We start from the raw sequence: 24807 nt of genomic DNA on the forward strand, positions 1-24807 counted from the left end.
GGTAGGTTTTACCCTATTTTCACCTGGAAAGTGGAAATTTGACCATATCTTGACAGGATAAGGCCAAATAGACAGAAATTGCCAGACATCCTACCCAAATTGTGCCAAGGCATTATTTTAAGACCAAAACCATAGGATGGTTGTATGAGCATGATCTGCATGATATATTGAGTGACTGAGAAGGGTTTCATCGCAATTGGGTGAGAAAAATTGGGTTCTAAGCAGACTTTAGCACTTTTGACTGAAAAAGGCTAGAACAACTAGAATTGGGGACTTTTGAAATCCAAACCAAAATCTAAGTATACCACTAGGTTGCTGACATCAAGGGGAAGCTGTGGAACAAGTCTGGGGTCAAACAGGCCAAAAAGACATCCTACACGTAGGATGTGTTTTTGGGTGATCTGGCACTCCATTTCCTGATTTGAGCATACCAAAGTGATCAGCACCTCAAGAGGAGTCTATGCTTTGCTTTTGAAGCCATTTTGAGCAAAAAGACATGCTATGCGTAGAATGTCTAATGCATGAAGTTGAATCCAGAAACTGACTGTGTGCATAGCAGGGTGTTGTATAGCCTAAGGCAAGCCTCCTAGTCAATTTTGGTCCAAATTGGAGTTGATTTGATTGATAGACTAACATCAGGCTGTTGGAACAGATTTCTGATCCATTGACCAGCTTATAAGTGTCCAAATCAAAAAGTAAAAATAGATGTGGACTCAGCACATCAAGGGGAAGCTATAGTGCAAAAAACCAGGCAAAACAGAGCAGGAGACATCCTACGCGTAGGATGTCTACTGGGGCTTAGGAAAGAGAACATTTGGCTGAGCTTATACAGTGAGATTCCATTTGACTTAAGGTTTCCAGAACTTCTTTCAGAAGTGAATTTGGACCTTGTTTGACCTTTTGACGGAGCAAGGACAGAATTAAGACTTTTGACCAACATCCGAGGGAGGTACAGTTCCAGATTAGTAGACCAAATCCAGAACATCAGAAGTGTATAAATACAGTAGTGGTTGAGGTTTACTCTCCAGTTATACCAATCATTACTAAAATAATCTCTAGCGGTTAGATGCTTTGATTCGATTACCGAAATTAAACGCTTGTGTACATGTATATTCAGTAGCAAAGGAAGAATTTGTGCGGAGACTGATCCTTTACTAGGTGAGTGGTTGGATTTGTGTTAAGTTGCATTGCTAAGTTTAATGAATTTAAGATCAGGAAGATACATTTTTAGAGACCAAAAGGTGGCAGGTGACCAAGGTAGCTTAGTGTCCACCGAGGAGAGTGTAACTCAGGCAAGGCTAGATCCACTAGCACCAATTATTGAGGAGGGTAGTGATACTGACACTTCATCAGACAAATCCTTCTTCATGATGGATAGCTAAGAGGTTTCACCTATGGAGGACCAATGCCAAGGGGAAGAACCTCCCTAAATCCTTTGAATGATTCCAAGTTCACTACAATCTTCTTAGAAGGAACAAACTTGAGGGGAGCCCTAGTTTATTCTGACTATTGAGGACGCAAGTGTATTTGTATTGAAGAAAGGCCAGCTCAGAGACTGGAGATAATTCAAGTCTATGATTATGGAGATAGATTCCGAGACAAAAAGGGGAACCACTATCTGATAGTTAGTCACCATGAGGATTACAATAGATATAGAGATAATGTGACGAAAGGAAAAATGGTTTCAGAAACTCAAGAACCGCCACCAAACATTGATCGACCTGGAGCACTTTTTATGTACGATAAGAAAACAACCAGAGTCTCAACCTATAATGAGAATGTGGGAATTTACAAGCATGTCATTGCAAAGAACCCTACCCAAACGAATAAAGCAATGACAAGGTTCTTTACTTATTGTCTTATGAAATTGCTATGGGGAAGGATATGGTTTTTGTTGATAGGTAGGGGCGAGAATACCAACGGATTCTCCCAGAGGAGGTAGAAAAGGCAACTGTTCCAGGAGCATCAACATATGCCCCCGATGAAGTGCCAAGAGCCACCTACACCCCTAGCAAGTCGACAAATCCCTTTTCAGAAGATTATGACGCGACCTCACATTCTACTCGACAACAGACATTCAACAACCAAAATCAACCAGCAACTCAGCCATCATTGCAGGCATGGCTTCGACAGAGTGCAACATTGGAACAAGACCGAAACCGAGATGGTTATCAAGCCGCACGAGGGCTAAGGGATTTACAAGAACCACCACTCTATTCAAGGTATCAAGGCAAGAGTAAGCCAAAAACTCAAGGGTCAACAGAGCCTGGAAGACCACCTATAGAGCGAGTTCGAAGAGATGAACCATCTCTTGCAAGAACTGTTAGAAATTATGGCTTAGGAGCACCACTGGGAGAGGAACCCGCTTACTACTGAAGGCCAAAATAAGTATATCGATTAGGACGTGGAGATCCAATGATGAGATTTGTAGACCATCGTAGAATTAGACCTTCTCAAGTGCAAAAATGGGTAAACAAGAAATACACGAGAAGAGATCCTAGAGATCATGTAGCAGCCTTTGTGCATGTACACAATTAGAGTTGAAGAGGTGTTAGACTTACCTACCCAATTTGCAGGGTTTGGACTAACCCTAGAGGATGACGCTGCTACTTGGTTTGACTCTGTGGAGCGTAGAGACCTTGAGTCTATGGAGGAGCTGTTTGACGAGTTTATCGAGGAATTATCACAAAGGGGGATAGCTCATAATACAGTCTGACAAATCCATAAATTCAAACAGAAAGATGGGGAATCTGTGCGAAAGGCAACCCTACGACTAAAAAGATATGTTAAGTTCTGCCCGGTGGAGGGACTGCCAACTCAGTCCAGACTTATGCTTATATTTATACAAGGACTAAGGAACACAGATCTCCAGAAGGACTTACATATGAAGAGGAGCACGGCGTTAAATGAGTTAACTAAGGAGGCTCTTTACCTTGTAGACAATTGTGCAGTCTACAAAGAGGGTGAGTTCAAGGATCTCGACGACAATTCATCCTCACAACAAAGTGGAAGCAAGTCCGCTAAGACAACACCGAAAGGAGAAGTAGCTGTTGTAAGCTAGGAGCAGCTTGTAGAGAAAGTGCTAAAAACGATTAACTTGTACGCCAAACCTCAGGCTAAACAGCCCAAGTGGTGTGCTATTGAACAAAAATGGACAAACCATGGGACGGAGGAATGCTATTATAACAAAGGATATGTGAGAGAGAGACCTTATGCTCCCCAAGCTCAGGTAGCATTTCCTCAAATTCCATCAATGCCTAGGTATCAAGCAGGCAATCTACCAGGACCTATAGGTGTAGAAAGACCACAACCAGTGTTGGGGCAACAACCACCCCTACTAGGATTACGACCAATTGGCATAAGATACACACCAACAGTAATCGAATAAGAAGAGAAGGCTTTGGTACCTATGCATGCATATTACGAAGATCCCAATGGATATGCTGCAAATCTAGTCTATTATCCACCAGAAGAACCCTCAACGCCTGAACCATGGAGCATGATAGGAAGTACAGGACCACCAACAGCTGCACAGGCCGTAGGAGAAGGAAGGTATAGCTTGGATGAACGAACATTGTTGTTCATAGCCAATGGAGCCATGAGCGGGCAGAGACATGCATACCAACAAAGAGGAGCTCAAGGAGCACCTCCACAGCCTAAGGGACCCTGCTACAAGTGTGGTGGAGACCATTGACTAAGAGACTGTCCTCATGATGAAATCATTAGAGTCAACGCATATTGCACCGAGTGTGGAGTTACTCATTTGATTCCTGATTGCCCTAAGAACCCGATCAAAGGAGCAAAACCTACCTTGAACATGCTGGAAGCAGTGCCTTCCAGTGGAGGGTCAGAAAACGAGACAATCATACCTATTCAGGCAATGACACGAGCCCAAGCTCAAAGAATGACGAATGAACCCATAGTTGAAGAGCCAAAAACCGATGCCCCAAGTTCAGAAACGAAACATCACAGAAGCACTTGGAAAGCTAGAAAGGGGCGTATGAAAACCAAGAGAGAACGAGAGCAAACGGCTCTATCTGAGGAGTTGAAACACACAAAGGATAGATTAGAGTGGTTAGAGGATCTAGCTAGCCTAAGCTCACACACTGCGGCAACCATAGCATCCAAGGAAATAACAGAACCCAAAAGTGCAGCATCAGGAGGATCAATACTGGCAGACAAGGTAAACGAGCAGTTAGATGCAATTTTAAAAGCTTACGAAGCCAGACTAAAAAAGAACCAAACCTAAGAGCAAAGATGGATGACTTATCCATATGCGGAAATAGAAAAACAGAGGTTGGAAATGTGTAGAAAGATGATTGAAACAGCTCAATCATTGATGGAAAACCCGATTGTTGGTAAAACTGCAAGTTGGCATGAAGTACTAGCTCCAACCCCTATCAAACCAACTTTAGAGAAACAAGTAGAAACGAAGGAAAGACTCACGAATGCCTCTGAGTCTAGGAGAGAGCCTATCATAGTGCCAAATACAATAAATGAGGCAAGTGATGGATTCCAGCCTAAAACATTGGCAGAAATGGGTAAGGATTGTAACGGTCTAGATGACTTGTGGAAGCAAATCCGTGATGCCAACGAAGCTAAAAGGGTGAGTTACCACATGAATAGCATGGGAAAAGAGAAAAATGGGATCTTACTCCTATTGAAGAATTTGAGGCAAGATCACAAATGAACTTTGATATAAATTCACAAGGGGGAGACCAGGGATCAATTAGTTCGGGGCACAACCAACCAGACTTGCTGAAAACTCTACCCTCTTACCTAGGAGAGTATGAAGCCAAGTCGGAGGTGAGAGAAATCCCATCTCAAAGACTTTCTTCTAACAGAGTGATGGATTCACAAGGGTTGATTGAGTTATTGTCCACTCCTGTGGCATGCACAATCACATTAGCAAAATTCCTGAGGTTACGATCAAACATGTGGACCACAATAGGCAAATGCTTAGAAAAATTTGGAGTGAAAGACCCCACCTCGAAGCTTCAGGAAGGGATCAGAGAATTGGACAAGCCTCAACTAAACACTAGTCCAGTAACTTTAAACAAGGTCGGAGAGTATTTCGAGGGAGAATATGGAAAGACCACACTACCAGTAGAATTCCAAGGAGTAGTTTCGAAAGCTATTCTTGATAGTGGAGCACGAGTTGCTATCGCCACCGAAGAAATCTGGAAAAAATGGGGAAAACCAGCTTTGAGAGCTACCATAATGAAATTGCAATTAGCAGATGGGTTTATGGAAAAGCCTCTAGGACTCTTAGAAAAAGTAATTCTCACTTCGTGCGGAATCGAGTATGAGCATACGTTTGCAATAGTCGATTTTGACAAAAAGAACAATTACAAGATCATCTTGGGAAGACCATTCATGCGACAATTAAAGATGGTATAGGATTGGGGTTACAACCACATATACCTCAGACATGGCGAGACAACAACCAAAATTCACTTGAAATACCATAGTTACAAAGATGTGAACCAGACACCGGTGGAAGAGTTTGATTCAGCTACATTGGCAGGGTCAGAACTCCCAGCATGGTTAGGGAAACAGAAAGAGATATGGATGTGTGGAGCTTCACATTGTGGGAGCTTAAAAAGAGAGGAATGCGTCTTAGAAAGAGCTATTGAGGACAAGGATTATATTCCAAAACCTTTTTCTGAAGATGCCTTGGAACCTCTAGAATGGGAACACATACTAGCAACATTCGATGTCTGTACCATTACAGATAGCCCAACGACAAAATTTTGTGATAAGGATTGCCATGATGTGCTACCCTATTACATGGTAAGCGTTATACCAGGAGGAGATGAGATTGTAGAACCACCAGAACAAGAAGAGTTTTATAACTCCTCTAAGCATCTGGAGATGAATAACGATGCAGATGATGAGTGTTCAGACAGCTCAAGTGAGCGTGGGGAGAAAACAGAGAATATCAAGTTTTATGATTTTGCCAATCAGCACTCTAGACGCCAGGAATGCTATAGGAAAAAACGAGCAGAAAACAAAATGAGAGAGAATCTGATTCCCATAATAAAAGATAGAACTCATTATCTAATGCTTGTCAAAGCAGAGGATTGTGTAAAAGATCAAATATCAGGAAGATTCTCGAAAGTGCGAAGGGAAAGAACGCAAGAAGAAATAAAAAAAGCACGGAAAGTTAAAACAGAAACAAAATCACAAAAATCTCAAAAATCAAAACAAGACACAAGAAGAGACCCAGAGTGGACCAAACTGGAGCGCAAAAAGAAATACCAAGAGCTGAAACGGTCATTATGAGAGGTATGGACTACTAAGGGAGAAAGTGATGGTAAGGAGGAGTCAGAAAAAGGAAACATGAATGTACCATCACACTATCGGAAATTCACAATCTAGGATAAACCAGGAATCTTACGATGGGTTGGAAAATGCAAAACGAATAGACCTCGGTGAACCAGGTGAGAAGCCTCAGCCGGTCTATATCGCAACTGATTTAGAGCCTGAAGAGGAAGAACGGATAACACAACTTCTCAAGAAGTATAAAGATGTGTTTGCATGGTCCTACAAAGACCTCAAAGGAGTTGATCCATCGATATGCCAACATACAATTCCTTTGAAATCAGATGCCAAACCTTGCAAACAACGTCCTTATACATATAATGACACATTTGCTAAACGAATCAAAGAGGAGATTGATAAGCTGATGGATGTTGAATTCATCTATGAAATCGAGTATACAGATTGGGTGTCACCCATTGTGGTAGTCCCCAAAAAGAACGGAAAACTGCGAGTGTGTGAACCTCAAAAAGGTAAATGCAGCCACCATAAGGGATAATTATCCCTTGTCGATCACAAAACATGTACTTGAGAGGGTGGCCAAGAAACAGGCTTATTCCTTTCTAGATGGGTTTTCAAGGTATAACCAACTGGCAATTGCAATAGAGGATCAACACAAAACATTGTTTGTCACAAAATGGGGAATATATGCGTATAGAGTTATGCCTTTTGGCTTAACTAATGCCCCAGCTACCTTTCAAAGGTTAATGACGCATGCGTTCAAAGAATACCTGAGAATATTCTTAGAAATATATATGGATGATCTTTGTGTACACTCTCTTCTACGAGAGGAACATATTGACCATTTACAAAAGGTATTTGAGAAGTGCAGAACATATAGAATCTGTCTTAACCCGAAAAAGTGCATTTTTATGGTTAGGCAGGGCCGCATCTTAGGACACATTGTCTCAAGAAATGGCATAACCAGTGACCTAGACAAAATCAAAGTCATAGTAGACCTGCCCAGGCCTACTAATGCAAAACAAGTGCAATCCTTCATCTGACAGTGCAGATATTATCGAAGATTCATATATATATATGTATGTAGTTATCGCACAACCTCTGTATCGTTTGTTAGTCAGTTTCGACTGGACTGAGGAGTGTGAAACTTCATTCCAAAAGCTGAAGGAAAACCTTGTATTAGCACCAGTACTTAAAGCACCAGATTGGGAAAAGATATTCCATGTTCACATTGATGCTTCTGCATATGCAATCGGGAGTATTCCGGCTCAACCTGGAGACGGAACAATGGATTTCCTAGTTTGTTATGAAAGCCGACAGTTAAACAGTGCAGAAAAGAACTACACAACCACCAAAAGAGAGGGGTTAGGAATGATTTATGCTGTAAAGAAATTTTGGCATTATTTGCTCGCAAACGAATTTGTGTTCTTCACAGATCATCAAGCTCTTTTGTATGTGGTAAATAAACCATGCAATACTGGGAGAATTGTACGATGTTTTATTATATTGCTAGAGTTTGATTTCACAGTGGTGGTCAAAAAGGGTAAAACACATCTACGGGCGGATGATCTTTCAAGGCTACACAACGGGGAAGCTCCTGAAGGAGTAGATGATGACATACCTGATGCTTATCTTTTCAATATTGAAATGATACCCAAATGATCTCAGGAAATTGTTAGCATTCTTTCCTTTGGAGGTAGATTTGATGACAAGGAAGACAGATCCAAACAACAAACAATTGAACAAACAAAAAAAATCCAGTTGATTGCAGGACGGCTGTATCATCTAGGAGCGGATCAGATTCTACGATTATGTATAAATCCGGAGGAATTCGAGTGTTATCTTGAAGAAGTACATGTCCAAGATTGTGAATTTCATTGTTCAACAATGAAAACACAGACTGAAACAATTGGGGGTTTATTGGCCAGCTATATATGCTGACACACATGCTTATGTTGACAATTGTACTATATGTAGTGCCAAACGACCACTGGATCATGCGACATTGTTTCAGGTAAACATTGCACCTGCATGGATTCAATTTATCATTGATTTCTTAACCACAAGGAAGTTTCCTGAAAATATAACAAGAGCACAAAAAAGGGCTATAGAGCTGGAGGCTCGCGACTTTAGTTTAATTGGGAACCAATTCTATAAACGAGGAAAGGACAATCAACTTAGAATCTGTGCAAGTGAAAGTGAATACTTGCTAATTCTAGAACATGCACATGAAGGCATAAGTGGAGGCCATTTTTCAGGCGATAAGACGGCAAAAATTGTCTTAACCCCACAGGAATATGGTGGCCTACATTGCATAAGGATGCTGAAGAGTTTGTAAAGCGTTTTGACGCATGTCAGCGCACCAAGGTGCCGATAAAGAGAGATGAGATGCCATTATGACCAATGATGGGAGCAAGGGCATTTGAAAAATGGGGCATTGATTTTGTGGGGCCTATTTCATCCCCTTCATATCATACCCATACCCAATATATCATTGCGGCTACGGACTATCTCACAAAATGGGCGGAAGCCAAGGAAACACAAAAAGCAGATGCACGAACCACTGCACAATTTTTGTATGAGAATTTCTTTGTACGATACGGATTACCAATAGAAATTGTCAGTGATCAAGGAACATGTTTTCTTAATGAAGTCATTGAATATTTGCTAGAGGAATTTATGGTCATACATAGAAAATCTGCTCCATATCATCCACAGGCTAATGGACAAGCTGAAGCCACAAATAAAACACTATGCACGGTTCTCACTAAAATTGTATCAGAGTCAAGAACAGACTAGGATCAGCAGCTACACTCAACACTATGGGCATACATGGTAGCTTACAAAACATCAATAGGAACGACACCGTACAACATGGTGTTTGGCCTAAATGCTATGTTACCCATAGAGTTCTTAATTCCAACTCTACGAGTAGCGAAAAGCTTAGAGTGGACAGGGCATGAGATCTCTTCAAGAATAGATGATCTTGAAAAGCTAGATGAACTTCACTTACGAGCTGTAGCTTCGATCTATGCTAAAAAGAGAAGACAAAAAGATTTTTTTGACAAGCATGTGCGCACGAAAGAGTTCAAAACAGGTGAATATGTACTTGTTTATACCTTGAAGCAACATGCCAAGAAACTTAAGAAGCGAGGGATGGGACCATTTGTGATTAGTGACCTATCACAAAGTGGAGCTGTCAAGCTTGCTACATTAGCAGTGAAGAAATGCCAAATTGGATTAGTGGGTGTCAATTAAAGAATTATCATTTACCACTAACACAGGATATGCTTCAACAAATCCATCAAGAAAAACAATGGATGAAGAAGAAACAGAGAGTACAAGAAGAAGCCCAAGCCGAAGCAAAAGAACGCATTGCAAAAAGATGGCTTCTACGACGACAACAACAGTGTGGATCACCATTGCGAATAAATGCCATTTGACTAAGCATTTTGATGAAGACACAATGGAGCCAATAATTGTAGTCAAAGTGGGTAGCAATCAAGTTGAATCGACGGCATTGCTTGATTCTGGAGCTCAAGCAAATTTAATCTCTTACAAATTATACAAACAGCTGAAGCCGAACGGTCAACTACATCCTACTCCACAAGTGCTGGAAAGTAGTACTTCACATTCGCTGAAAACATTGGGCTAGATTATATTGCATGTACAAATACATCAATATATTTACCCACACAAGTTTTATGTGGTTGAAGATGAGAGCACACAACACCCATGTTGTTGGGACAACCTTGGCAAAAAGAGTATAATGTGCAGATAGATTGGAATGCGAATGCAGTCAAGATTCAATATGCAAAAGAACAACAGGTGATAGCCTTTGCTCAGTAACCCCAGAAGAATCAGCTGCCAGCATTGCAATCACTAGATAAAGAGCCAAAAAGAAGGGTGCCACTAAAGAACAACATGATACCCAAGGCTAACAAACAGGGAACTGCCAACCATGTTCACTACAAGTATAAAAAGTCACTGACCGCAGTGAAAAGATCAAGGTTAGCAACACGAAAAAAACAAGTATGGGTGCGGAAGGATAGAAATGACATGGCAGACAAACAACAATACAATAGAAGAAGTCAACCCGAAGCAGACAGTTCAACCAAAAACCAAGGGAATAAAACATATATGGATTCCAAAGAAAATGCTCAGCCACAACTTAAATATGACTCGCATTTGGATTCCGAAACCGAAGCAAAAGGAACTCCCTTCAGTACAAGTAATATCGAAAGGCAGACAACTGCATATGAAACTGGCAAACCGATTTATGTGGGTGTCAATCAGCAGCAAAACAATGACAACCGCAAAAGTCGCAATAAACCTACAAAAACTGGCAAAGCAAAGCTACAAATGGCAAGAAAAAGAGACAAAGTCTATGGCCAATTTCGCCATGAAAATTCTCTCCAAGGAGACGACTACAGCCATATCGACAATAGCGGCAAACCAAGAGACTTTTGCAAGAAAGACGATCAAACAATGAGCGGTGGAGTTACAACTTTTACTTGCAAAGAAAATCTGCCGACCAAATCAACAACAAACAGGAAACCTCGATTGCGACTGCCAATAAGCATATTGCTTATACCCTTCTCTTACACACCATTAATTTTTCCATGCATTGACCGAGTATGCATTATATAGGGCCACATTACACGGCCAAGCATTAGCACGAGTTTTCCCCCATGCACGGCACATACTCCGAGGCGATACCTTGTCGTCCAGGAGGACTTCGGCTAGGAGGGGGGGAGGCATTCTCAAATGCGGACCCAATGGCAAAAAGAGAAAAAAAGGGCATGTTTTTCAACCATTTTAAGGGTTGTCGTTTGATTGAAAAATTTTCTAAGCTAACCCAAGTACATATGCCCTTATACAACATGAATAGACAAATATATGGGGCCAAACGCCAAATCAAGCCCCTAGGTGTGTGTATATAAGTTAAAATAGCCATTTTTCAGGCAAAATATTGGTAAAACAAAGAAATCCGACCATAAAAATTGCATGTGAGTATATATAGTGTTTTGCGGTAATGTTTTTGATTTATTATGATTTTTGGGGATTTTCAGGGTTTAATTTGCTATTTTCCTTTTAATTTTACTAATTTTTGGCAGAAAAACTTCAAAAATACAAAAAGCAGGTGAAAAACGGTCGTAATGAAAAAAAAAATATTGGGATGATCAGTGACTATAGGACAACCTATGGTACAATTGGGGTGCAATAATGAGAATGAAGCAGAAAGCGTGTTTTGGCCAGATTTTGACCGAAATGTCAAATTTCTCGTAAACTGGACAAATGGAGTCCAAATCAAGAAATTTTTTAGCCTAAACCATCTCGCAAGAAGTTGGGAGCACATGTCAAATTTCATGAAAAGTGGTTCGGGGACCCCCATTATAAGAAATTTTCACTTCATTTTAAGCTCATTTCCACTATTGACTTTTGAGAGAGAGCTTCTGCCACCTAGAGCGAACGGAACTTCCAGCAGCGTCTACGACACGCACGACTACCCGACGGGCTCCAGACATGAGAGGTAGGCTCACCACCTTGAGCTTTTCGAGCATGTTTGTCGTTTTGTCGTCGCGAAAACTAGCGTAAGGTTCACACATAAAGCGGGCAGTAGAGACCTACAAGTAGAAGTGGCCACCTAACAGCTAACCCAAAATCAATGAGACTTCATTGGCAACTTACCCTAGCATAGGAGACCAGTCTTGGATGCCCAAAGGCAATAGAAAACCATCGGGAAAAACCATAATTCCTAGAGCCCCGCAAGAGGCCACCAAATGGAAAATCGGCGGAGAGGCGCCCAAATGCTACCAAAACTCATGGGTAGGAGCATCTTGACATGCTCAACAAGTCTAGGTAGCCCACAGGGCCAAAAGGTGACCCGAATCGGCACTAAACTTCAGAAACAGCATCAGACACACAAAGCGTCAAATAGCTCTCGCAGCCAAATCGCATGTCCGTTTGCCACCAAACTTCACGAGCGGCTTTCCTAGACCATCAACAACCAAGTTCTATGGTGGTAGACCACCACAATTCATCGTTGTCATGTAAACCCAACCACGGGTGCTTCTAGAGCGACAAATTGCCAAACGGAGCTCCGATAAAGCCAAAGTCGACAAAAACCATACGGCAAGGATCCCCAAGGGATCGGGAAGCTATGGAGACCAACATCAAGAAATTTCATCGCCGAAAAGCACTCCAAAAGTCAGAAAACGGCTCGGAGGCTCTAAAATCCACACAGGGAGTTACTTTCTATCTATTTGACTTTTTTGTTGAAATAGGGCTTAAAAGGGACTCAGGGGGGCTCAGGGCAGCACCAGTAGCACCTTTAGTAAAAATTTCATCAGGAGACATCCTACACGTAGGATGTCTCAAGGCCATTTCTGGGCCCCAACCCCAACATTTCACATTGCAAAAAGTTTCTGAATAGCCTTTACATGCTAGCCACCAAGTTTCATCACATTTGGGCAAAAATTGACCTCATGTGTACCAAAAAACGCAAAGTCAGGGCATAGAGGCAATAATGGGCCATAGACCTACCAAAACTTGTCCAAATCACATGAAACTTACACAATACATTCATGAGCACATTGCCAACCAATCTGTGTGGTCACAAGTGAAAAAAAGATGAAATAGACATCCTACTCGTAGGATGTCTAAATGACATTTTTGGCCCACAAATGGTGTTTTTCAATTCCAGATCTCTTCATATCACCTTCAAGAGCTCATATATCAAGTTTCAAGCCATTCCCATCACTTTTGGCCCCCAACACCTCCAAGATATACTTTTTGAGCCCAAAAACACTACACACGGTCTTACCAACACCAAATCTTGTCCAAATCAAAATCCAAGAGCAAGGCTATGTTCCACATGACAAGAGCTACCCACAGAACAAATCTCAAGCTATTTTGATGAAAAAGACATCCTACGCGTAGGATGTCTCTAGCATTGTTTTGAACTTCTTTGCAAGAAATGACCTCATGGGAGCCAAAACCATGGTGCAAGGAGCTCATATGTTAAATTTCAACCCATTTGAATATCATTTGCCACCTGTTGGAGACATCCTACCAATTTGTGAGCCTAAAGCCTGAATCTGCCCAAAAATGCACTTTTTGATGCTTAAACCCAATTCCAATCATATAGCCATGTTCCAAAGGCCAAGGGCCACCAGCCTACCAAGTTTCACCAAAAACTCATGAAAAAGACATCCTATGCGTAGGATGTCTAAATGGTAAATTTTGGCCAGAAAGCCATTGTGAGCACCTGCACGGTTTCCCAAGTTCCTTTTAAGTTTTATTTCAATTTTCAAGGCATTTGGATAGTTAGAACTCAGTTTCACAGCTAATATGGAAAAAAACGCTAACTTCGGACTACTGAGTGCAACAGGATCTATGGCAGCTGCAAAATCACCGACAAAGAAGAAGAGAATGACGATAAAAGATTACTTGGAAGAAGTGGAGCCGTTTTCATACCAGAAGGAACTCTAAAGACAACCAGCACGTGGATTCAAGAGGACTTGCTAGAGTCTAATGATCTGAAAATCTACCAAAACGTGTTCAAAGATACGGAAGGAAATGCAATAGAGCTACCCATGCTACCTCTGGATCTCAATGAGTTTGTCAGAAGCAAGATGGTAGAGGACCCGGAGAAGATAGATCTCCATAACTATTTTGAAGCTGTGCCGACAAGAATCGACATAAAAAGAGTATAGGAGTTTGTCACTACTATCAAAGAAGATGGAGTGGCCAGAGTCACTGATCTGCAGGGCAATCCGGACACTGTGATTGTAATCACAGAGAGAGTGGTAGCAGCAGCACTAGACCTCTCCAACAAAGGGGATAGTGTAACCAAAAGAAGATATGAAATCAAGGTGTACTCTGAAAAGAAGAGCAACTACACCTTTGAAGACATTGCAAACACTAAATTAAAGTGGCTATCATGAGCAAGCTTTATAACCAGTATTTCCACATGTGTACAAAGCGGCCACAGAAGTACAGAATGCCACCTGGAGAAATTGCCACAACCTTCACCTGGGCAATGCAGAAGAGCAAGCCGAAGGTGATCAACTATGCTGCATATATCCATGATAATCTGGTGAAGATGGGCAACAAGAACCCCACCTACATTGTGCCGAGTGAACTGATAACAAAAGTGGTTTATGGAGCATTGCATGCCAAGGGAAGATGGCATGACCCTCCATCACAGAATGACTGGCTAAGGCTCAAAGAAGATAAAGAGGATGAACAGCCCAAAGCACCCAGAGTTTCCACAAGATTGAAGTGCCGGTTAGAGACCGTGCAAGAGGAGCAGCCAGAGTTGAAGAAAGAAAATAAAGAAACCGTACAAGTGCCGATCAAAGAGACAAAATCACAGAAAGAGGCACGGCTAGAGCGGCTAATGGAAATCTTCAGAGCTGAAAGAGCCCTCAAGGGAGATTTGAGAGAGCTATGGAAGCCATCCCTAGAAACCATGTCGGGATCATCCCGAAGGGTGCATAGAGATAGGTTTGAAGATTACATCAAAAATTTTGAAATCTTGGATGCTACAACAGAAAACATCCCTAACATCCCATTTACAGAAGAAGAAGTGGATGAAGTACGATGGCAACTGCTAGAAGAGCAGGAAGGCCAGGAAAGAGAGCGGAAGACCAAGGCGGACCGGGACTTCAAGAAGAAGCCACCAACTCCACCGTCAAGCTCGGAGTCCAGCCCACCGCCATCACCACCTCCTCGTAGCCCTCCACAAACCCAACAAAAGGAGGAGGAACAAGAAGATGTTCAGCAAGAAAAGAGCCAAGAGCAAGAGCAGCAAGAAGAAGATGAAAAGAAAGAGGAAAAGATAGATCCAGAGGAAAGAAGGTTCAACACATTTTGTGATCTACTAGCTGCGAGATATTCAAGAGAAGAGGCAGCCACAATAGCATTTGACTTGGCAAGCATAGGGCCCAAAGAACAGATGCAGAGCCTGAGGTTAGTGGAACTAAAAGAGATGGCCACTGATACAGTGGACCTGCAGCCACCCACCAATGATTAGGATATAGTGATGAACAAGCTAACTGGGATCAAGGCACAATCAATGGCCACAGAAAGTGAGATTGCTAATCTCAAATCCAATGAAGTCTTGATCAAATCTGAAGTAGACACACTACAAAAACAAAGCCAAGGGCATAGAGAGAAAGAAGAAAAGCTGCAAGCCAGTCTGGCCACGGCATTGCAAAGATGACAGGAGATGAAAAGAGAAAATCAAGCAGCAGCTCAAAGACTGCAAGGAGCTGAAGACAAATAGAGAAAACTCAGCAAGGCATTGACAGATGCAGAGAGGGAAAGGGATAACCTAACCCTACAACTTGCTGAAGAATCCAAGGAAGTGGAAACACTGAGAAATGCCAAGGAAAAGGTAGAGCTAGAGAATGAGGCAAGCCAGGATGAGGTCATCGAGCTTAAAGACCAGATGAAAGTCAAAGATCAAACAATCCAACGGCTATGGGCATCTCCTGCCAAAGTCAGAGCTACTAGCTCGACTCACACCACTTCAAAGACAGAGCTTTATGAAGAGCAAATGAAAGAGCTCCAGAAGGAGTTAACCTTAGAGAAAAAGCAGAGGCTGATGATGGCCGAGGGCTCAGTGGTTATGCAAAACCACATGGAAGAAGAAAACACAGCCATGAAGAAGAAAACACAGCCATGAAGAAGGAGCTAGAAGCCATCAAGAGAAATCTCGAGGAGGCGGAAAAGATAAATGCCGATTTGAATGACCTCCTTGTGAATATGGGAGAGAAAGCAGAAGTGGAGAAGAAAACATTTCAGAAGCAGATAGAAGAGCTGAGAGGCCAACAGCAAACAGAAGAGCAGTTTAGCACCGGGACAGCAGCCATGGAGGGAATAGACTTAGAGAAAGTGGCAGATCTTGTGGACACCACCATGCAAGAGGAAATCCTTGTAGGACCCTCTCAAGAGCCACAAGATCTAACACAAGAAGAAGAAGAGAAACTGCAAAAGGCAATAGAAGCAGCAGTCAAAGACACAGCCAGAGAAGCTTTGGAATGGGAGCAAAGGGTCTTTAAATCAATGACTATTCAGAAGATAGATGCCAGCAACCTTCGGCGTGAATGGCTATAGCCCTCTCTCCCATATCCTCTATGAAATATGAATCTGCCACAATCAACAAGCGGATCAAAGAGGAGCCAACAGTGCCAATGTACAAAGCAGACATCTCCAAGCATGAAGGGGTAAAGTTGATAGTCGACTCTCAACCCAGGTGGAGAAAGGCATGGCTGACAAAATATCCACAATATCTAATCCATCTGGTGGAGGCACCTAAAGTCATCAGAGATAACCTAAGTTTCTGCCCTCTACCAAGGATGCGGACGTGGAAGGCCCATGAGCTATTGCAAAGAAGCCAACCTACTTGGCTAAATTACCCGAAGCTGCCAGGCTTGAAGGCAGGCGAGAGAATAAGTGTTCAATACATGGTGAAAACCCTAACGGGTGCCATCAAATTGTTCACTGGCTCTCATGACCTATCTTGCATTATGATGAGAAAGATTTGCAAAACACTTTAGGCAATCTTCGAGACGCTCAAACGAAGCAAGGCGACACACAGTATCTTCTTCTTTCAAGATACATACAGATGTGCATACGATCTATCCGGTCAGCCTTCCAAGGAGGTGATACATGCATTGTATCAAAGGATCATGTTTTTGCCATCGTATCACCTCCAGGCCTTCGAAGAAGCTTTCTACACCGGTTTCTTCACAATCAGCACAGATATATTCGGCCCGACGCTATTGGCTCAACATGCTCGATATGAGTCATTGCTCAAGATGCGAGAAAGCCTACGATGAAGAAGCAGCTCAATAGCCATATCGGGGACGACATGAACAAGGAGGGGGGGAGTGTTAGAAGCTGGACACACCCTACGGAAAAATACTGCTCGGCGGATTATTATTTTTTGTAATTATTCATTTATTGAGGAAACCCGACATTTCACCTTTGTAAATATTGGGGCTTACAGAAGTTTCCAGATTGTATCCCAGTTTTGACATTTAGATTGAGTAGATGGTTAAATTGGAACATTAGGGTTTGAGATTGTAAGGTATTTATACCACTTTTTGACTTTAATGAAGGACCTTTTGTCATTTGAAAATAAAAGTTTGAAGTCTGTGAGTGAGCGTACTGTGTACAATAGAGAGTGAGAGCTTCATCTTGACACTACGCGCACACCGGTGGTTGGAATCGAGTGTGAAGAAGTGGACCGTGTTGCCCCCGACGAGAGCTACGCGCTAATACCTACATTGCACGCGTACGGTCCGGTTTTGCGAGCTCCACCTACAAGCTTCATCTAGTGATTTGGTGAGCATACATTATCCGTTTTCGCATTTCAGCATATCCACGGGTTCGCATTGAGTAGAGCTACACATTAGGAATTTTAGTTTTCGAAAACGACGACCTGCAAATTTCGGCCACACATCCTTCGTGATTTTGCACCGGGTGTTTTGGGTTGGGATTTTGGTTCATAGACCTTAGGGAGAGCGACCTATTGGTGTTAGTAGGTTCTCCTTCAAGTTGTGTGGCGTTTCGAGATTGTTTGATGGGTATTTGGCTCTAGAAAGCGTTGTAGGAAATCTCCTCTTATGCACTCCTGAAGGCTGTAGCTTAGACATTGGGTAGAGACTTCTGTAGGAATTAGTTAGGAGTCGGTCGAGTGTACATTGACACCCTATGCTTGCTTCCACGCACCTGCGGCTCGAGCTTCGTTCTTAGCTGAAAAATCTTGTTAGGTGAGTTCTCGCTGTGCTGACGTCCGTCGCGGCGTATCCGTCCAACGCAGTCAAATTTTGGCTCTTAGTGATCGACGTTTTTGTTGATGTGGCCACACCCCTATACTTCCTTCACTTTCAAAAGCTAGAGATAGAAAGTAACCTCTTAGGTCCACATCCTATATTTGTCTTAAAAAAGGGCTAGAAAACCTACTCAAAACTACTTTTCTCAATGCCCTTGTGTCCTTAGCCCTACACAACATTAGCCTTAATCCCTAAAAACTAGGATTTATTACAAGACCCATGCAAAGTCTATATTTCTCCTAATGCTAAATCTCTCATTGAAAAATATTTAGACAATTCCTCTTTTAGATCTTTGATATCCTGCATGTTAGAACTTGCAATCAACATGTCATCAACATACAACATTAAGATGATAAACTTCCCATCTTCCCAATTCTTTGTATAGATGCAATGATATGAGTTGCATCTTTTGAATCCATGATCCATCATTCATCAATCGAACTTCAAGTACCATTGTCTTGATGCTTTTTTTAGACCATACAAGCTCGTCTTAAATCTGCAAACCATTTTCTTCTTACCCTTTACTTCATACCCCTTTGGTCGAAGCATGTAAATTTCCTCCTCCAAGTCACCATAAGGAAATGTTGTAATACTTGTTACCATATACATGTGGCAGTGATGTGTATAAACACACTAGGGGGTGAGAGCATGTTAACATGCCATGCTTTTTTTTCCCTAGATAGTGCTAGTTAGCACAATTTTGACATATGCTAACTAGTACCAAAACACGAACTAGATCTCTAAGATCTATGACGTATTATATATCAATAGAAACCTCTAAGATCTTTCCATTGCACAATAAGAAATAAACTCTTAGTTGTGTGACTTGAGATTACTTTGTCTTCTCCAAGTAGTGTGCATTTCTCTGCAATCCTAATTCCAACAATTGGTATCAGAGCAGGTTGTGTCCTCCAGAGCTTAGTCGCCACCAGCTCCAACACACGCCTGCTCACTTTTTTTGATTTCTGTGAGATTTGGAGAGCGTCCGTAGGTCGACAAAAATTTCAAATGACCTCATAGAGCACAACCTGCTCAGAATTCTAATTCGGGCTCATTTCGACCTCCATTTCCACTACAACTATGTCAACACAAGCAATTTTGTAATTTTGTGTAGAATTGTTTCAGTGCCAATTACTACATAATAGGTCTTATACAATCTTCTTTGGTTGTGCTATATAGCACGTGCTAGTCTCATTCAGTTTCTCCTCATTTTGGGTAGTTTTCACATCAGGTGCAAGCATTTTCCATGGCAAACAACAACACAAATGTGTTCAAGATGTTTGCTGCTGAGGACAGATTGGATGGGGACAATTACCCTATGTGGGCTTACATGATGCAACATGTTCTTGTGTCAAAGGGTGTCTAGAATATTGTGCAGGGCATTGATGTACGTCTTGGTTCTGAGGATGTAGGCGATGTTGAGGATGTTGTAGGTCTTGGTGCAAGGATTGCTGCTATTAGAGTTGTTTTGCCTACGATAGAACAAGCTCGTTGGGATGTAAAGGATGTGTAGGCTCATGCATTGATTGCATTGTCTGTGAAGTGTACCATTACTCCTCACATTAGTTCAAAAAAATATGTAAAATAGGCTTGGGATATTCTCGAAGGTCTTTATGCAAGCCGCAATGAGGCTAAAATTGTTTTTTTGCGTAAAGAGATGGAATCGAAGATTATGCATGAGGAAGATTATATGGAAACTTTCCTTGCTGGTATCAAGGATATCAATGAGAAACTTATTTTTGCAGGTAAAGTCATTTCAGACAGCTCCCTTGTGCATACTATTCTTGATGCCTTACCAAATTCTTACCAGACTTTTGCTAGTACTTGGAGACTTATGACCCAAGGAATTCCTGAAGTTGTCAAGTTTGATGCATTATGCACATTTCTCTTGCAAGAGTCGCTTTCCAAAAAAAACAGGACTAGGTAGTGTGCAGTTGAACAAGCCTTTATTTCTTCTCAAAGAAAGGGTGGTAACAGCAATGCAGCCACCTCTTATGGTTCTTCTGGGAGTTGCAAAACTTCTGTTCCTAATGCTTTTGATGGCAGCAATTTGTCTAGAAATTTGGTGATAAGGGAAAAAAGAAGATATGTTGCCATCATTGTAAAGCTAATGATCCCTTGATCAACCAGTGTCCTAAGTTGAAGGCCAACGAGGCTAAGAAGAAAGAGGTTGGTTCTATTGCAAATGTTGATTCCACTACAAATGCAGCCATTGTTGAGTCTTCTGTGAAAGGACACAGTGATGCTAATGTTGATGTAGAATGGGATTCTAGTGCAAAGTGCACTTACAATCCTGCTATCCATAATGCATGCATGTCAGTTGCTGCAGATTCACATGTGTGGTATTTTGACAGTGGTGCTACAAGGCACATTACCTCACATCGTGAATTGTTCACCTCTCTCGAGTCCGTCCCTCATGAGAATTCACTCACTTGTGCAACAATGCCTCTTATCTGGTTCAAAGGGTTGGAAAGATTGTGCTTACTGCTGCAAGTGGTAGTTCTTTCACACTTGTTGATGCACTTTATGTACTTGAAATCAAGAAGAATATTTTGTCTGTATCTGCACTTGCTAGACTTGGACTTGTAGTCAAATTTGTGGATGACAGATGTACAGTTCATGATCTCAGATTTGGTGATGAAACTGTTGCATTTGGCCTTTTGTGCCGTGGGCTATATAAGCTCACTTTCTATGACAAGTTTGGACAAAATTTTGCAAATGCAGTTGCAAATTTAAGGGCTATTGCAGATGAAAAACTGTGGTATGCATGGTTTGGGCATTTGAAGTTTTCTAGTTTGCTGCGTTTGGAAAAGTCTAATATGGTTGCTTCTTTACCACCTCTTGAAGCACCTATAAAACATGTTTGTGAAGGCTGTATTTTGGGTTAGCGTTCGAAGTTTCCAAAGGATGGTTCAGTTAGGGCCCCATGCAGGTTTTAGCTTGTGAATAGTGATGTTTGTGGGCCCATGCAAACTCCGTCCTTGGGCAATTACGTTTACTTTGTGACTTTCATTGATGATTACTCCAGGCATGTATGGGTATTTCCGTTTAAAGTGAAGTCCGAAGTTTTTATGTGTTTCAAACACTTTCTGGCTATGGCTAAAAATGTATCGAAATGTACTACGGGCACCCTCCATTCCGATCGAGGGAGGAGTATATGTCTCATGAATTTAATGCATTTTTGGCTAGCCATAGGATAAAACACCAATGTACAGTGCCTTATAAGCCTTAGCAAAATGGTGTTGCTGAGAGGAAAAACAGGTCACTTACGAAAATGGCACGATGTATGGTCAAAAGTCAAGCTTTTCCGCATTCTTTTTTCCTTGAGGCCATCATGTGCGTCACTTATGTACTTAATAGGTGTCCTACAAAATATTTGTAGTCTATTACTCCATATGAAGAATGGCATGACAGAAAGCCTTCTATTGAGCACATGTGTGTTTTTGGCTATTTGGCATATGATTTGGTGGCACAAACACAACGTAAAAAACTGGACGATAAGGCTATCAAATGTATTTTTGTTGGTTATAGTGCTGAAAGCAAAGGTTATAGGTTGTATCATCCACAAACAAAGTGTATTTTGGTTTTACAGAATGTAGTGTTTGTGGAACATTCTGTTCAACCATTTCTATGCGATTTTGCACCATAGAGGTTCTTAGAGGTCAGACCCTTGCTATCATGTACCAGAGACAGTAATGTAAGCTCACATGACATTTATGACACTTTGTTGCCTCTTTTTCAGTGCTAGAATTTTGAATGTAAATTCCAATGAGGAAAATGTATAGCCTATGAAGGTTTTTGAAATGCTATAGATCAGTCTATTACTGATGCAGATGTACATGATGTACTTGATGAGGAAAGGGATGAAAATGAGCAGGCTAGAGGTATGCCAAAATGGCTGGTGCATACATTGTGTGACAGTAAATTAGATGCACCTTTGTCTAGTCGTACTCATTCAGGCTCTGGCCATGCATCTTATGCATTAGATTGTTATGCTTTGGCTATGTCTAGCTTACATGATATTGAGGAACCTCTGTCTTTTGATGAAGCACAACATTCAGAAAACTGGATGGCTTCCATGCAGTCAGAATATAATTCACTTATAGAAAATGACACATGGACTTTATGTGATTTGCCTCCGGGCAAAAAGGCCATTGGTACGAAGTGGGTTTACAACTTGAAATGCAAGCCGGATGGTGAGATCGATCGCCATAAGGTTCAACTTGTTACAAAGGGTTATGCACAACAAAAAGGCATAGATTATGAAGAGACTTTTGCTCCCACTTTTTGTATGACTACTGTGCGTTTTCTATGTGCATTGGCAGCTCAATTTGGCTGGGATGTGCATCAATCAGACATTGTTACTGCTTTCTTGAATGGTGACATATTTGAGGAAGTTTATGTAACACAGCCTCGCGGTTTTGTCAAGAAAGGACAAGAGGACAAAGTGTACAGATGTAAGAAGGCTTTGTATGGGTTGAAGCAATCTCCTTATGCTTGGTATGAGAAAGCTGACACTCATTTGGTCAAACGAGGCTTTCGTAAAATAGTCTAGCAGAAAGGACATTGTATGTAAAGTGTGAGGGTGATGTACTTCTCATTGTGGTTCTTTATGTAGATGATTTGCTAATCATTGGACCAAATGAAAGAAATATTGCTGAATTTAAGGCTGATTTGAATGCTACTTTCAAGATGAAAGATTTGGGGATATTGCATCATTACTCATTAGGAAAGTTTTGAACTCATTTTTGGGCCTTTTAAGAGTGCCACATCATCAAAGTTGTACAAAAGAAAGCAACCCGGTAGACCCCTCTAAATATTTCTCAGAACCCCATGACATGACCTATCATTGGAAAGATTTTAAAAAATGGATTCTAAAGAGATAAGGTCCGAAAATTTTGGATGACTTCTATGAAAGTTATGCCATTTTTTTTCAATCAACCAATTTTTGTTACCGTTACGGTAATCTAAAATCACCTTTTTCTAGATCTATATGAAGGCAATGTCCGATACATGCATGCTATATATCAATAGATAGCATTTGAAGAGTAGATTCTAAATATCCAACCTCTGACAAGTTTGGATCTTATTTACAAAAAAATTTACCGATCCCAACTTTTTGAAAGCTTTGCCACATCAACAATTCTTACAAGGCCCAAAAATGAGCTCAAAATTTTCCTTAATGCCTTGTGTCAGAAAAGTTACATAGAGACATTGCTATGTAAATTTGGACTTGAGGATTGCAAACCTATTTCCACTCCCATGGAAACAGGTTTAAAATTAAGCCTTCATGATGCAAATGTCACTCTTTACCAAACTGTTGCTGAATGCCTCATTTATGTATGCAACACGAGGCCGGAATTCAGTTTACAGTCTCATAGGTCAATAGACTTATGCAAATCCTAGGGTCTAAGCATTGGTAGGATGTCAAGAGGATTTTTTGCTACCTTAGTGGAACTCTACATCTTGGCTTGTTTTATCTCAAGGGGGGATCATTGTTGTCAGACTTACGTGCTTTTTTAGACTCAGATTGGACTGGTTTTTTTGACATGTGAGTGTCCACAAGTGGTTTTTGTTTCATGCTTGGCAATTCATGTATATCATGGTTGAGAAAGAAGCAACCTACTGTGTCCAGTTCTAGTTGTGAGGCTGAGTATAGGGCAGTCTTCACAACTATGGTTGAGTGTGTATGGCTCAAACATCTTATAGCTCATTTGGGTGTTGGACAGGACACTACCAACACTATCGACACTGACAGTCAGAATGCATTGGCAGTTTCAAGGAACCCAATTTTTCATGTTCGCACAAAGCACATTGAGGTGCATTACCACTATGTCAAAGAGAGGCTCTCAGCAGGAGAAATCAGCTTGGCTTATGTGCCAACACAAGACAACTTGCAGATCTATTCACAAAGGCATTGTCTTGTGAAAAGCTCAAAACTTTCCGCAAAGCTTTGTGCTTACTCCCCTTTGTGGACTAATCATGTCCTCAGGGCATGGCACTTCCCTTTACTCATGTGCTAGCTCTCGTTCACCGCATCACTCCAGGGGGGATTTGTTACCATATACATGTGGTAGTGATGTGTGTGAACACAATAGGACTGCTAGGGCATTTTTTCCCTCTTTAGGAATTTTTTTCCCATGTGCATTGTATAGTCGCCCATCACTCTAGGGCTATCTATCTTTCCATTACACACTAAGTAATATACTCTCATTTGTGTGCCTTGAGCTTACTTCGTCTGCTCCAAGTTGTGTGTGTTTCTCTGCAACCCTAACTCCAAATTACTTCCATTTCCTCAAGATTTAAGTCATGATCATCCACAAGGCTTAAGAAAAGCCTAATTGAGTTCATTTTTACAACACGAGAATATTGAAATCAATACCTTTCTTTTGAGAAAACCCTTTGACCACAAGCCTGGACTTGTACCTTTTCTTCCCACATTCTTCTTCCTTCAGCTTGTGCACCCATATGTTTTGCAATGCCTGCTTATCTTTAGGAAAATCAACCAACTCCCATGTTTGGTTGCAATGTAATGATTCCATCTCCACTTGCATGCTCTTCATTCATTCTTCTTCTAATTCGTGTTGCATAGCTTCTTTGTATGATTTTGGATCTCCAAAATCTAACACCAAGAGATGGTTGAAGGAAGGAATGAAACTTTTTGGAGGTCTACTTA

This window comes from Adiantum capillus-veneris, chromosome 18 (assembly GCF_014529385.1).
Source record: "Adiantum capillus-veneris isolate H3 chromosome 18, ASM1452938v2, whole genome shotgun sequence".
Lineage (NCBI taxonomy): Eukaryota > Viridiplantae > Streptophyta > Polypodiopsida > Polypodiales > Pteridaceae > Adiantum > Adiantum capillus-veneris.